Genomic DNA, 13,234 nt, shown 5'->3' on the forward strand with positions numbered 1-13,234 from the left:
TGAAAGCTATGGGAATGATCAAAAATTGTCTTCACTATTTTAATAGACATTTAAATTTATTTATATCATTTGTTTAATTTTTTATTATAAAAAGTTTCAAATGCATATACAACAGCTTTTTTCCTATGATACAGAAACTCCTCAGATTAAAAACACATTATGAGTTGTTGAACTCATAATGTGTTTTTAAACTGTAGATTTTTGTCAGACAATTATAGACAAGATCACAAAACTGCCACTATAGAGATGACTTTGGAAATTAGATCTTGTTTTTGGTAATACTTTCAATGGGAGTCATATTTAACTGTTTTGAAATAATTTTAGACTTACAGAAAAGTTGCAAAACTCTTAGAAAAAGTTCCCTTATGTGCTTCACCCAGCTTCCCCTAATGTTAAGATCTTAACTAACCACAGGACATTTATCAAAATCAGGAAATTAACGTTGATAACAATACTGTTAACTGTCTACAGATCTTACTTGAATCTAACCAATTACCACAATAATGTCCCTTTCTGATCTAGGATCAAATTCAGGATCTAGTAGTATATTCAGTTGTCATGTCCCTATAATTCCCCTCCAGTGTGATAGGTCTTCAGGCTTTGTTTTTCATGACTCTGGCACTTTTGAAGATGACTGGCCTTTGTGTAGAATATCTTTCAGTTTAGTTTCCTCTGATGTTGAGGTTATACATTTTTGAAAAATTTCATAGGAGTGATGTTGTGCCCTTGTGGGTTCATCATTATCAAGAGGTACATTGTTTTGATGTCTCATTACTGCTGATAACTTAGATCTCTTGTTTAAGGTGGAGTCTGCCTTGTTTCTCTTCTATTAAAGTTACTATTTTGCACTTTGTAATTACTAAGTATTTCATTAAGAAAAATGCTGACACTGTGCAAGTTGGTTCACATCACACCTTCATATGCTTATTATCATTAATGATTAGCAATATCATATGCTCATCCATTAATGATTAATGATTTTTGGATAAAATAATGATTACTGTGGTATTTGACTAATGGCAATTTTTCTATTTCCATTGTTCTTTCCAAATTTATTAACTGAAATTCTACTGTCAGGAAAAGCAGCCTTTTCTCCCATATGTATATATTGTTTATATCATTATGTATCTGTGGTTATTTATTTTCTTCTCTTAGTCATTTTTCATTACTATTCTTATTTTGTTGCTCAGATTATTCCAGATTTGGCCATTGAAAACTTCTTTAAGTTGGCTTTTTAATTTTTTCAACATATCCCATTGGGTTTTTTGTTTTGTTTGGGGGCATTGTTTTTGTTTTTGCACTTCCCTATTTTCTGATGCTCTAGGCTCATCTTAAAATTTCTTTGCTCCAGGCCTAGAATCAGCCTTGCCTCCAAAGACCACTTTTATTAGAGAGAGGTATTTAGAAACCAAGATCTGGGTGCTAGGTGTGCTTGCACTGTAGGACTGCTTCTAGAATGTCTTAGCAGACAGAGGCAGGAAATATGTGTGTGTGTGTGTGTGTGTGTGTGCGCGCGCGTGCATTCTATGTATTTCTTTTTTAATCTTCATATGTATTAAGAATCGCGAGTAAACTGGGCATGGTAGTATATGCCTGTAATCACAGTAGCTTCAGAGTCTGAAGCAGGTGGATTGTGAGTTCAAAGCTAGCCTCAGCAATTTAGTGAGGCCCTAAGCAAATCAGCAAGACCCTGTCTCTATAAATAAAATATAAAGAGGGCTGGGAATGTGGTTCAGTGATTAAGTGCTCCTGGGTTCAATCCCTGGTACCAAAAACAATTAAAAGAACTCTGAGGGGCTGGGGTTGTGGCTCAAGCAGTAACATGCTTGCCTGGCATGTGCGGGGCGCTGGGTTCGATCCTCAGCACCATATAAAATAAAATAAAGATATTGTGTCCACCAAAAACTGAAAAATAAATATTAAAAAATTCTCTCTCTTTCTTCTCTCTCTCTTAAAAAAAAAAAAAAAACTCTTGAGTACATGCTGACAGTTTCAGTTCACTGCCACAGATTTGTTCTCCCTTTGCTCATTTGAAACTTTTTTCTTATCTGTGCTACCCTAGAATGTTTATGAAGTAGTCTTAGCATTACTAACCCATGGCCCCATGAAAAACACATTTCCTAAGCAGGAAATAATTATCTAGGGTTTTAATTTTTTTTATATTTGTTTTTTAGTTGTAGTTGGACACAATACCTTTATTTCACTTGTTAATTTTTATGTGATGCTGAGGATCGAACCCAGGGTCTCACACATGTGAAGCGAGCATTCTACTGCTGAGCCATAACCCCAGACCTTATCTAGGGTTTTTAATTTAGGAAAATTTTTTCTTTCTCACTCTCTTTAGTGTAGTTTTTATTCATTTGTAGTACAGTTTGGTTCCCATATTTCTTTTGCAGAGACGAGCAGATGCATGTTTGTTTTTTCATATATCCCCTTTTTTTAAAGAGTATTTGAAGAATTTTTTATGAATAATCCTATTATTTTTTCCTGTTTCCAAATATTTTAAGAGTAAAGGCAATGACTAATCTTTTGTTTCTCATCTTATTAGAAGGTACTTCCCTGGGAAATTTGAGTAAATCGTCTTTTACTTTCTGCCCGGTGTTTTTGTTTATTTTTCTTTTCTCTCTCTCTTTTTTTTTTTTTTTTTTTTTGTTGTTGTTGTTGTTTTGGGGATTAACCCCAGGGATGCTTTTACTCTGAGCTACATCCCCCAATTTTTTTTTTTTTTAATTTTTATTTTGAGACAGGGCCTTGCTATTTTTCTGAGGTTGACCTTGAACTTGTGGTCCTCCTGCCTCAGCTCCTGGAGTCCTTGGGATTACAGGCATGCACTACTATGCCTGGCCTGCCTGCCTTTTTTAAGCACATTAGCCACGTAAGGGCGAAAACAGAGATTGCCTTAAATGTGGTCTCTGTTTCAAACCAGGATTACCTTGTTCCTTTTGAAGTCTTCTCAGTTCTTACTGGTTTGCCTTTTCTTTATAGCATCACCCAAACTTTGAGTTTCAAATCCAGTTATAAATCCTAGAACTAAAGCTATCTCTACAGTGAAAGAATAGACCATGATCACCCATTACCTTATGTTGTTATGTAAGAGTTATTAAGTTTCTGTAATTTTGCATAAAGATCCAATAAAGTAGTTCTGCATAGGGGACACAAACAATTTGAAGTCATGGACTTGAGTTTTGAGTGTTGGGAGTATTACTTGATATTTTTAGGACTTTAGATAAATTACTTACCCACCTCAGGTATCCAGGTTTATCGGCTAGAAAATGGCAATAATTGTTTACTCCTACAGTTTATTGTGATAGTTATGAAGAAAGGTAATCTAGCATATGATGGATACTTAATTTCTTTTTTCCAATCTTATATATATCCTTTATATAATTTGTTTTGTTTCCTTCAAATGAATTTATGGAGGGCTAGGGCTATAGCTTAGTGGCAGAGCACTTGCCTGGCATGTGTGAAACACTGGGTTCAATCTTCAGCACCACATAAACAAATAGAATAAAAGGCATTCTATCCAATTACAACTACAAAAAAAAAAATGACTTATGGAAAGAAACCCTTGATTTCCCTTATTTCTTACATCTAGTCCATTAGCAAATCCTTTAGCCTATGCAGAGTTGACCTAGAACTCATGGTTAATTTGTCTCTAGTAACAGTAAATCAATTTTATATCTTTTTAATAGTTATCAGATATGTATCATATTTCTGTAGAATTTTTTTTCTTTTGAAGAGTAATGTGGACCAAATCAAAAGGCTTTTACTGATGGGCTGGAGCAGAGTAGCACTCAGTGGCAGACTGCTTGCCTAGCATTTGTGAGGCACAGGGTTCAATCCTTAGCACCATGTAAAAATAAACAAATAGAGGCATTCTGTCCATCCACAACTAAAATTTAAAAAAAAAATTTTTTTTAAATAAATAACATGACCTGGTTCCACTTGGAGGATGGGATTCCAGGTTCATTTTTTTTAAGTCTTTCTGAATTGTAATCTTTTGCTTCCTTTTCATAATTTGTCTCTACATGGAAGAGAGAGCTTATGTTAGTTTGACAAGATTTATTCTTTCTCAAAGAATTTTTTGTTTTTACTCTGTCAGGATCCTAATGTTAGCAAACCAATTTTTGGTTCTGTTCCACTGTGCTTTTTCTTGTGTCAGTTTAGATGACTGTCTTGTAATTTTTCCATTAAAAAAAAAAAAGGTACCCTAATTGATATGATTAAGAAGACTGATACTTTAGTAATTTATTTTAGTTAAATTGACAGTAGTGGTTATATCGCCACTTTTAAGCTTTGCTTTCCTAGAAAATCCAGTGTAGGGGTTGGGATTGTGGCTCAACGGTAGAGCACTCACCTAGCACGGGCAGGACCCGGGTTCAGTCCTCAGCACCACATAAAAATAAAGGCATTGTGTTGTGTCCATCTACACCTAAAAAATAAATAAATATTTTTTTTTAAAATCCAGTGTAACTAACAAGGCTCTAAATATTTCCAGTTCTCTTCCCTCAACTCCTAGTCTCTCACATCTTCTGATATTTCAATTTCAGTGGCTGGAGCAGGCTCATCAAAAGACTGGCCTAGTGTCGGGTCTCTTGCCTCAGTACTTTCAGTCACATTTGAATGCAGAAAATGCACAATCGGCAGTATTTCCAAATGAGAACATTTTGACAAAGTGATCTGTAGGTTCAAGTTGTTAGAATGCCCTCTTTAGCCACTGAAATGATAAGTGGGTGGGTTGGGGAGAGACTTTCAAAAAAAGAAGAAAAAAATCAATATCGGTACTGGAAAATAGCAGAATATAAAAAGTGGGCCAGAAATTATGAAGAAGTTTTAGAATATGTAAAGCAGATGAAATTGGACTGGTGGAAACTAGATTCAGCAAATTCAACCCAAAACAGGTGTAGAGAAGACCTCTGCAGAGGTACATACTGTTCTTCTCAACAGGCTAGGGCAGAACTCCAAGCTCACAATCAGTTGGTGCTAGGAAGCCAGAACAGGCTATGGGGCAATCATCAGGATTGTTATAAAACAATATGGAACAGCTGGGCTAGTAACCTCTTCTGCAGTAGTTCCTAGCTTTGGCTGAATTTAGAATTCTCTGGCGGTCCTTTAAAAATCCTGATGCCCGTGCCTTAGACCAATTAAATGAAAATCCCAAAGAATGGAACAATTATTTTTAAAAACTCACTAAGTAATTCTAGTTTGTAGCCAAGAGCTGAAAACTATTACCTGACTGTGGCTTTTGCTCCAAAGCTAAATCCAAGGTTAAGGCCAGGTTCTAAAGTAAACTGGCAATCTGCCTCAGAAGACTGCAGGTGTTAATCTTGAACTAGAGAAAGAGACTATAAAGTGTCTTTGAAATTTTAAAATAGACTTAAAGGGGAAAAAAAGTGAAAAGGCAGCTTGCTATAATAGCAAATAATTTCAGAGTTCCACTTCTGAAGTAAATCTTTTCCATAACATCAGCAATGGGAAATGGTGTTTCCAACCTTACTCTGCACACACGCTCAGCCCATAGTAACTGCTCAATAAAATCTGGGCATGGTGGCACACATCTGTAATCCCAGCAATTCTGGAGGCTGAGGCAGGAGGATTATAAGTTAAGGCAACCTCAGCAAGTTAGCAAGATCCTGTCTAAAAAAATAAAAAGAACTGGAGATTTTAGCTCAGCGGTAAAGCACTCCTGGGTCCAATCTCCAGTACCATATACCAAAAGTTACTACTCAGTAAATGTTTGTGAAATTGTCATCCATAACCCCCCTGCCCCCAAATCAGCTTACCCTTTTGGGAAAATACATTGCCATGAAAGTACATTCGACTGCTTAGAAAAACAGTGCCAGATCATTTGATCATTCTGAATTCCGTGTTTTGTTTTGTTTTGTTTTATAAAATTGACCAGACAGCAGCAGCATCAGCAAATATCACAAGGGGTGGGGGGCAGGGGCGGGGAGCACCAAGGTAAACTAACAGAAGAAATAGAAGAGAACTTTAAAATACTGATTACTATCTTCAGAGATAGTTGAAAGGATATTAGATTCATAAGTCAAAAAACCAAGTTTTCTGAAGGAAAGGGAAGACAAGAAAGTTTCTGAAAATTAAGAGTATGTTTATCAAAATTGAAACTCGAGGAAGGACAAAGAGTGCAACAAATGGTCCCTGAAATCTGAATTGGTGATCTGAATCATAGTCAAGGATATCTTAAAACACAGGAAAAGATATATAAAAGGTGAACAAAAAATGAGAGGACATAGATGAAAAATCCAGGAGAGACAATGAGCATCTAATCAGACATGTAATAGAAAATTTCCTAGAGGAGGAAGGAGTCTTAAGAATATCAGGGTCAGTTGATAGGCAGACAAGAAAAAGAAGTTTTCCACTGTTTTCATCTAGATATAGCCTAGTGAAATTTCTGAATTCCCTAGCTTAAAAGAAAGTTCTGAATTCTTCCAGAGAGGAACAAGGTATGTGCAAAGGAACGAGGAGAGTCTTATTGGTGATACTAAATACAAAGATGGGAGCTTTGACCATTATTATTTTCTGTATTTTGAATCTAGAATTCTGTCCACAATCTATCATTTAAGTAGGAGAACAAAATTAACTTTAGAATATGCAGATTGATACCCTTTTTGAAACAAATACTGTAGGTTGTGGTAAAACATAAAAAGAAATAACAAGGAATAAAATACTAGTGAACAAAACAACAATTTTTGTATTGAATATTTTTTTACCTGGAAAGAGCCTTGAAATGGTAGAGCTATAATATTAAAAGTAATATTGATAATTTAAGTTTAACAATCTGAACCAAGGGGCTAGGATTGTAGCTCAGAGGCAGAGTGCTTGCCCAGCATATGTGAGGCCCTGGGTTCGATCCTCAGCACCACATAAAAATAAATAAGTCAAACAAAAGTATTGTGTCCATCTACAACTAAAAAATAATAAATTAAAAAAATAAACAATCTAAACCAAGGTTCTGGGTCTTTCCCTACACACACACATTTTTTTAATTCATGCATTGTAGTTGTACATAATGATGGGATTTGTTATTAGCATATTCTTACATGCATATGATATAACAATATACTTTGGTCAATATCACTCATCAGCACTTCCCTTCTCCCTGCCCCCTTCCTACCTTTTCATCCTTCTTGAGCTCTCTTTGATTTTTTTTTTAAGTTGTGGATGGACATAATAACTTTTTTTAATTTACTTTTTATATGGTACTGAGGATGGAACCCATTGCCTCATAGGTGCCAGGCAAGTGCTCCATCACTGAGCTACAAGCCTCTCCCTCTGATTTTCTTGAAATTCGTTCCCACCTTTCTTTTCCTTTTTCCACTAGCTTCTGCATACAAAAATATGACTCTTGACCTTCTGAGTTTTACTTTTTTTGTGTGTGTGTGGTGCTGGGGATTGAACCTAGGGCCTTGTGCATACAAGGCAAGCACTCTACCAACTGAGCTCTATCCCCAGCACTCATTTTTCTTTATGGCTGAAAAAAACTCCATTGTGTGTGTATAATGGTTTCTTTATCCATTCATTCGTTGATGCACACATGGATATGTATGTATCACTGTAGCATAATGATTTTAATTCTTCAAGATAAATACCTAGAAGTAGGTCACATGGTGGTTCCATGTGTAGTCTTTGAGGAATCTTCATACTGATTACCATAGTGGTTGTACTAAATTATTAACCTACCAACAGTGTAAAAGTTATTTCTTTTTCTCCACAGCCTGTCTGTTCTGGGTCATTTTAACAGTGTGGTAGGTGGAAGAAATGGAGACAGGAAGCCCAATTGTCCAAAATAATTTTCTTATTCCAGAGAAAATTATGCTGTTTTGTGGTCTTTGGCAGTACTGGGAATTGAACCTGGAGCCTTGCACATGCTAGGCAAGTGCCCTACCACTGAGCTACATCTCCAACCTCTTTTATTTTGAGATAAGCCCTTTCTATTTTGTAACAGAGTTTTGCTAAATTGTGAAAATTTAGCTGACCTCAAACTTGCAGATCCTCCTGCCTTAGCCTCTGGAGTATCTGGGATTATAGGCTTATACCTCTGCGCCTGGCCTGTGCTGATTTATACAATTTGTGAAAAATTTAATGGAAAGTATTAGTAAAAATAGCACTTAGAACTACCAAAGCATCCAGTTGGAGTGGGGAACTAGAGGAACCAAAAAAAAAAAATCAATTGAGCAAAAATTAAGGAAACTGTTGTATAAGAAATCTAAAATAAGAATAAAACCGCTCATCAGTGATTACAAAAAATATGGATGAGTTAAAGTCTCCTATTAAAGACAGAAAGCCTCATAAAGTGAAAATGTGACAGTTATAACAAAATCTATCTGTTCTTTATAACTGAAATCTCAAAAACAAGGCACCAAAAATTGAAGATAAACTGGGCATGATAGTGCATGCCTATAATCCCACTGACTTGGGAGGCTGAGGCAGGAGGATTACAAATTGGAGGCCATCCTCAGTAATTTAGACCCTAAGAAAACTAGTGAGACCACGTCTCAATAATAATAAAACAAAAAGAACTGGGAATGTACTTCAATGGTATAGCACCCCTGGGTTCAATCTCTGGTACCTCCCCCACCTCAAATTGGTTTTTTTTTTTTTGTTGTTGTTGTTTTAAATAGACCATGCTGAGATCTTGTAGAGCTGAGGCTTTTTGTTTTGGTGGTGATGGTCATTGTTCACATGCTTTTGAAGTACTTATGAATGTCCTGGAAAATAAGTCTAAGAGAAAGCAAGTTCTTGAAACTATTTTATTATGTTTTCACAAAATAACATAGTGTATCTTGGTCTAAAGTGAACAATGTTAATTCTGTCAGAAGTTTTGGATTTATATAGCTCCTTCCTTTGTAAAAGGTATTCTATCTCCAAGTCTTCAGGTAGTATATAATCATAGTAGAAAATATTCTTTTATTGGTTAAAAAAAAAAAGACCCAACCAAACAATGGATAATTTATTTTAGAGTAATTACAAAACAAAAGCTCCATATTGTTAATAAATTTGAATAGCCTCCTAGAATTTATTAAAATAGGAGTAGTGACTAATGGATTCAAAAAGAAAAATTTCTATTAATTAGTGAAAATTACCACCCTTTTCTTAATGCCCATTTTCAGATTAGTCATTAAATAAACATTTACTTCCTGGCCCTGAACTGTGTGCTGAAATACAAAAGAAGTATAATACAGTGCATTTGCCTATTAGGAATTTTACTTGACTTATACTTGGACAGCTGTCTGTGGCTCCATTAAAATTTTCATATACAGAGTTCTAAGACATATTTAATCTGGTGTAATTTATGACTAATTATAGGAAAATAATGACAGCTAGCATTCATTGAGTTCATCTCTATATTCAAATGTAATACTGTTTTCACATGGTAGACACCACAGTGTATGAATTAATGAATACCAGGTACTGTGCTAAAGCTTTAATTCAATACCTAATTTAATTCTTAGTATCTATGAGTTAACTAGTATTATTATCCCTATTCTATAGATGAAAAGACTGAGGTCCCAATAATTTAAATTGTGTCCCCAAACCACAATTGTTAAGTTGCAAAATGGCACTGGCATCCAGGTCTGGCTCAGTGCTCTACTGGTATGGAATGAAGAGTGTTGAGTTTGTGTTGATTAAGTTATTTGCTGGGTGTATGCTTCCTGTTTAGACTAAGGAAGAAGAAATCATTTGTATAAATGTAACATCATTGCAGTGGCCAGGTCCCATGCCTGCCCTCTGTTAGTATCTGTCCTGAGTTCCATAAGCAATCTCCCAATAGTGTTCATTCACCTCAAATAATACAAAATGGTATGGGGGGGCGAGAGGCAGTTAGGGGAAATTTGACCACTATGCCTGATGAAAGCCATTTCCTTGTAATCAGTGATTAATATGTCTTTTAAAAATTCATCTCTGCTTGCCTTTATAGAGCAATTATTAAAATTCCACTCTGTCAGATGCCCTGCTCTATTAGGCAGGAGAAACTCATTTGGTATGAATTAGGCAGCAGAAAAAACCCTTGCTGAGTGGGAGTAACCTGTCACAACCTGATTTTCTCTGGCCAAATGACCAGTCTTGTTTAGTTAGTAGTAATGCCATTATATTCCCATTCAGATCCCCATGACCCAGCAATTGTTTTGGGAATGAGTGCAAAGCTATCAGACACCAACTACTATAATTAGAAAAGGAGAAAACAGACACTTACCAGAGCTAACGTCTTTAGGCTGGAGTGTTTACAGTGCCTTTTTTTTTTTTTTTTTTTTTTTAAGTTATGAAGCCTCTTTCTCAATTTCACTTCCTAAAATACCAATTGTACAGTTTAGGGGTTCTTGCATTCCAGTTTTTGTTACTGCTGTTCACTCTCTCTTTCCTTTTTTCCCCTATTTTAATCGAAGTACAAATTGCTGTCAGCACATCGAGTTCATGTGCCAGCCACATTCAGAACAGGGTGTTCTGTGCTCTTCAAAACAAAATTGCTCTAGGGCAGTAAGAGAACAATAAGTCAGAGCTCCAGTTTAAATGATGTTTTGCAGCAGACTGGGCTCACTTGATGTGGTTACACTCAGATTGCGCAGCTAAGCTTGGATAATTTGGTTTGGTTTAACTTTGTGGGACTTAGAGGACCTTCCTCCCTTTAAGTTATGTAGACTTTGAGTCAGGAGAAAATATTGTCTCTTTTTAACTTGTTTATTTCTTTCTCTACCAAAAAAGCCTTAAGTAGAAGCATCCTGTATGTACTTTTATTCTCTTTGGAACATCATAGATCGTTTACTTCCCATAAATCATCTTGGTTGAGATTAGCGACAGACATCTTGAGCCCTAGAGACTAAGCTCCCAAGTGAGTCATGCTGCTTTTTATTAAATATTTATTAAGTGAGTATTTGCACTAAGAGATATAAGGTCAAAAGCAACCACAGGCCTTCCACAGCCAGAGCTGCCATGGTTTTCTTTGATAGCAGTTGTTAAGACAATATACAAGAAAATAACTGGATCTATAGGAACTAGGCATATCATCTGTATCTATCACCTAGAGAGGGGAGCCCTCATTATGGCAATGGCAATCTTCCTGTACTCCAAGTGGTATGTGAATTATTGTTAGCAATCTTATAGAACTTGTCACTCGTTCCAAGTTTAGAAACCAGCTAACCCAGCAAAGATAGCCTTTGCTACTTGTAGATATAAAGAATCAATGGGCTGTATATCCCTGAGGCAATGATACCACCTCTTGGTCTGATATTGCAGATAACATCAATATTACATGGTGGTAGTTTTATGTATACAAATATAAACTGCTGTTCATGTGTGGGTCTGTATCAGAATAAGATTTTATGGTACTCTAATAGGTAGTGACTGTTCAGGTCTAATTTTGAAGAATTAGATATACCAGAAGAAAAAAAAGTAGCCTGTATATAAGATAATAAGTATTTATGGGAGCAAGCACAAAAAAGTTCCCCTTTATATTAGACAGTCACAGACACTACTGGTTCCATCATTTATTGTCTCTTTCAGACAGACTAGTTACAATGAATGTTTTGTTTTCTTAATTATGCCTTTTTTATAGTTTTACTTAGCTTTGTTTTTTATTTTTTGTTTGTTTTGACTTGCTTACTTCACTTATCTTTCCCAACATGTTTATTAGTAGGCAGTCTTTTTATCCCTCTAATGATGGGTTATCACATGTAAAGAGAACCCTGAAATTATTTATGTGATTTCAAGTACATACAAGCTGAAAGCCAGGCTACAAAAATGACACACAGGCAGAAATCCTTTGCAAGGTCTGGGTTTCCTGTTTTGAAAACACATTCAAACTTGATCAACCAAAAGCCACAACAAATATACTGATAATTTCCTCCCCTACTAAATGTGCTATCCTTTTGGGGTAGGGATAGGGGGAGGTAATACTTCTAACAATAACCCTCAGACCAAAAAAATCTGTTAACGTCCCAATACTTGAGACATTACATAATACATGAGCTAAAATTCATTTTGCTCAGCAATCTTTTTCATAAAAGTATCATCCATTAGTCTAAATTAAATTTCTTGGGAAGATTTAAGAAAATTTAGGTATGCAAACTCTCAACCTCTTTAGAAAATCAACTTTTACTCCAGTAAAAATATCTTAAGCCTTAGACTCCCTCCTGCAGAACCTAATGTGGATGGAATTGAAAATAGTAAATTGAATTTATTTTTTAAATATTTCCAATTCAGAATGACCTTCAATTTGTTGCAAGTTGAATGTTTTATCTAGAGCATTCCAAAAATGAATATAATTTACAGGGAAACATTGCATTTATGAGTATGGGATATAAAACAAAATACCATATACCAACCCCACCCTGAAAGCCAGTCTAGCTCCTGCTGTCACTTGAAGGAACTGACTCAAGATCCAGGCCTCTCTAGTTTACTCCAAGCTTTTTGGACTCCATCGTATATTTGCAATGGGAGCAAATCATTAATACTACCTGTATTAATCCTAGTGAGTTAAAATAGAGTAGAGAGCTTTAAAGTGTATATATCCAGGCAATATTTGGGTTTTTAGTATGTGTACTAACCACCACTGTTTACTCTTCATAGTTTATCTCATTTCGCAGGCCTAAGCTAAAGATAAACCCATCAAATGACTAGCTATAGTAGTTAGCTTTGAAGCTGGTTTCAGGCTTATGTTGAGTTATAGTATTCAATTCTCTGGGTCATAGAATCATAGAATTTTAGAGCTTTGAGGGACATTTGAGGTCATGTAGTTCAAATGTATAGTAAGTTGTAATTGAAAATCACAACTATTTTGGAAAATAATAGTTATCTTATTGGATGTGGGATATGTTTAAGAGAAGAGTGATTTTCAGTTTCTCTAAAGCAAGTTATTGATCCAAAGTTGATTATCCAGTATTAGAAAAGAAGTGTTTTAGGAAAATGCCATAGATTTGAATATAGGCTACTATATTACAGAAGTAAGAATAACGAATTTTCTCATGAAAGACAAATTATTATATTCCCTGGTGAATGTTACCCTAGCTTATAAGCCATCTGTTTTTCTTACTGAGTCAAAGACTGGAAGGCATAAATATTCGTAATGTTAACAGTAGTTGGAAGGTTTCAGAGAATTGTTTTTCCTAGAAAAATGAATCTAACCTATCAAGGAAAAACAATGTGTATATGTATTTTTTCTATTTTGTATTAATATGAAAGCTTCTTATCTAATATGAAATAACCCTGGGAATAAGCT

The 13,234-nt window shown here is 35.3% G+C and overlaps 1 protein-coding gene across 4 annotated transcripts in view; it reads left to right on the forward strand.

Annotated features, from left to right (window-relative positions):
- Nucleotides 1-13,234, forward strand: part of Fkbp5 (FKBP prolyl isomerase 5) — a 110,156-nt gene that overhangs the window by 74,542 nt on the left and 22,380 nt on the right. The window lies entirely within an intron of this gene.

The sequence above is a fragment of the Ictidomys tridecemlineatus genome, chromosome 8 (genome assembly GCF_052094955.1).
Source record: "Ictidomys tridecemlineatus isolate mIctTri1 chromosome 8, mIctTri1.hap1, whole genome shotgun sequence".
Classification (NCBI taxonomy): Eukaryota; Metazoa; Chordata; class Mammalia; order Rodentia; family Sciuridae; genus Ictidomys; species Ictidomys tridecemlineatus.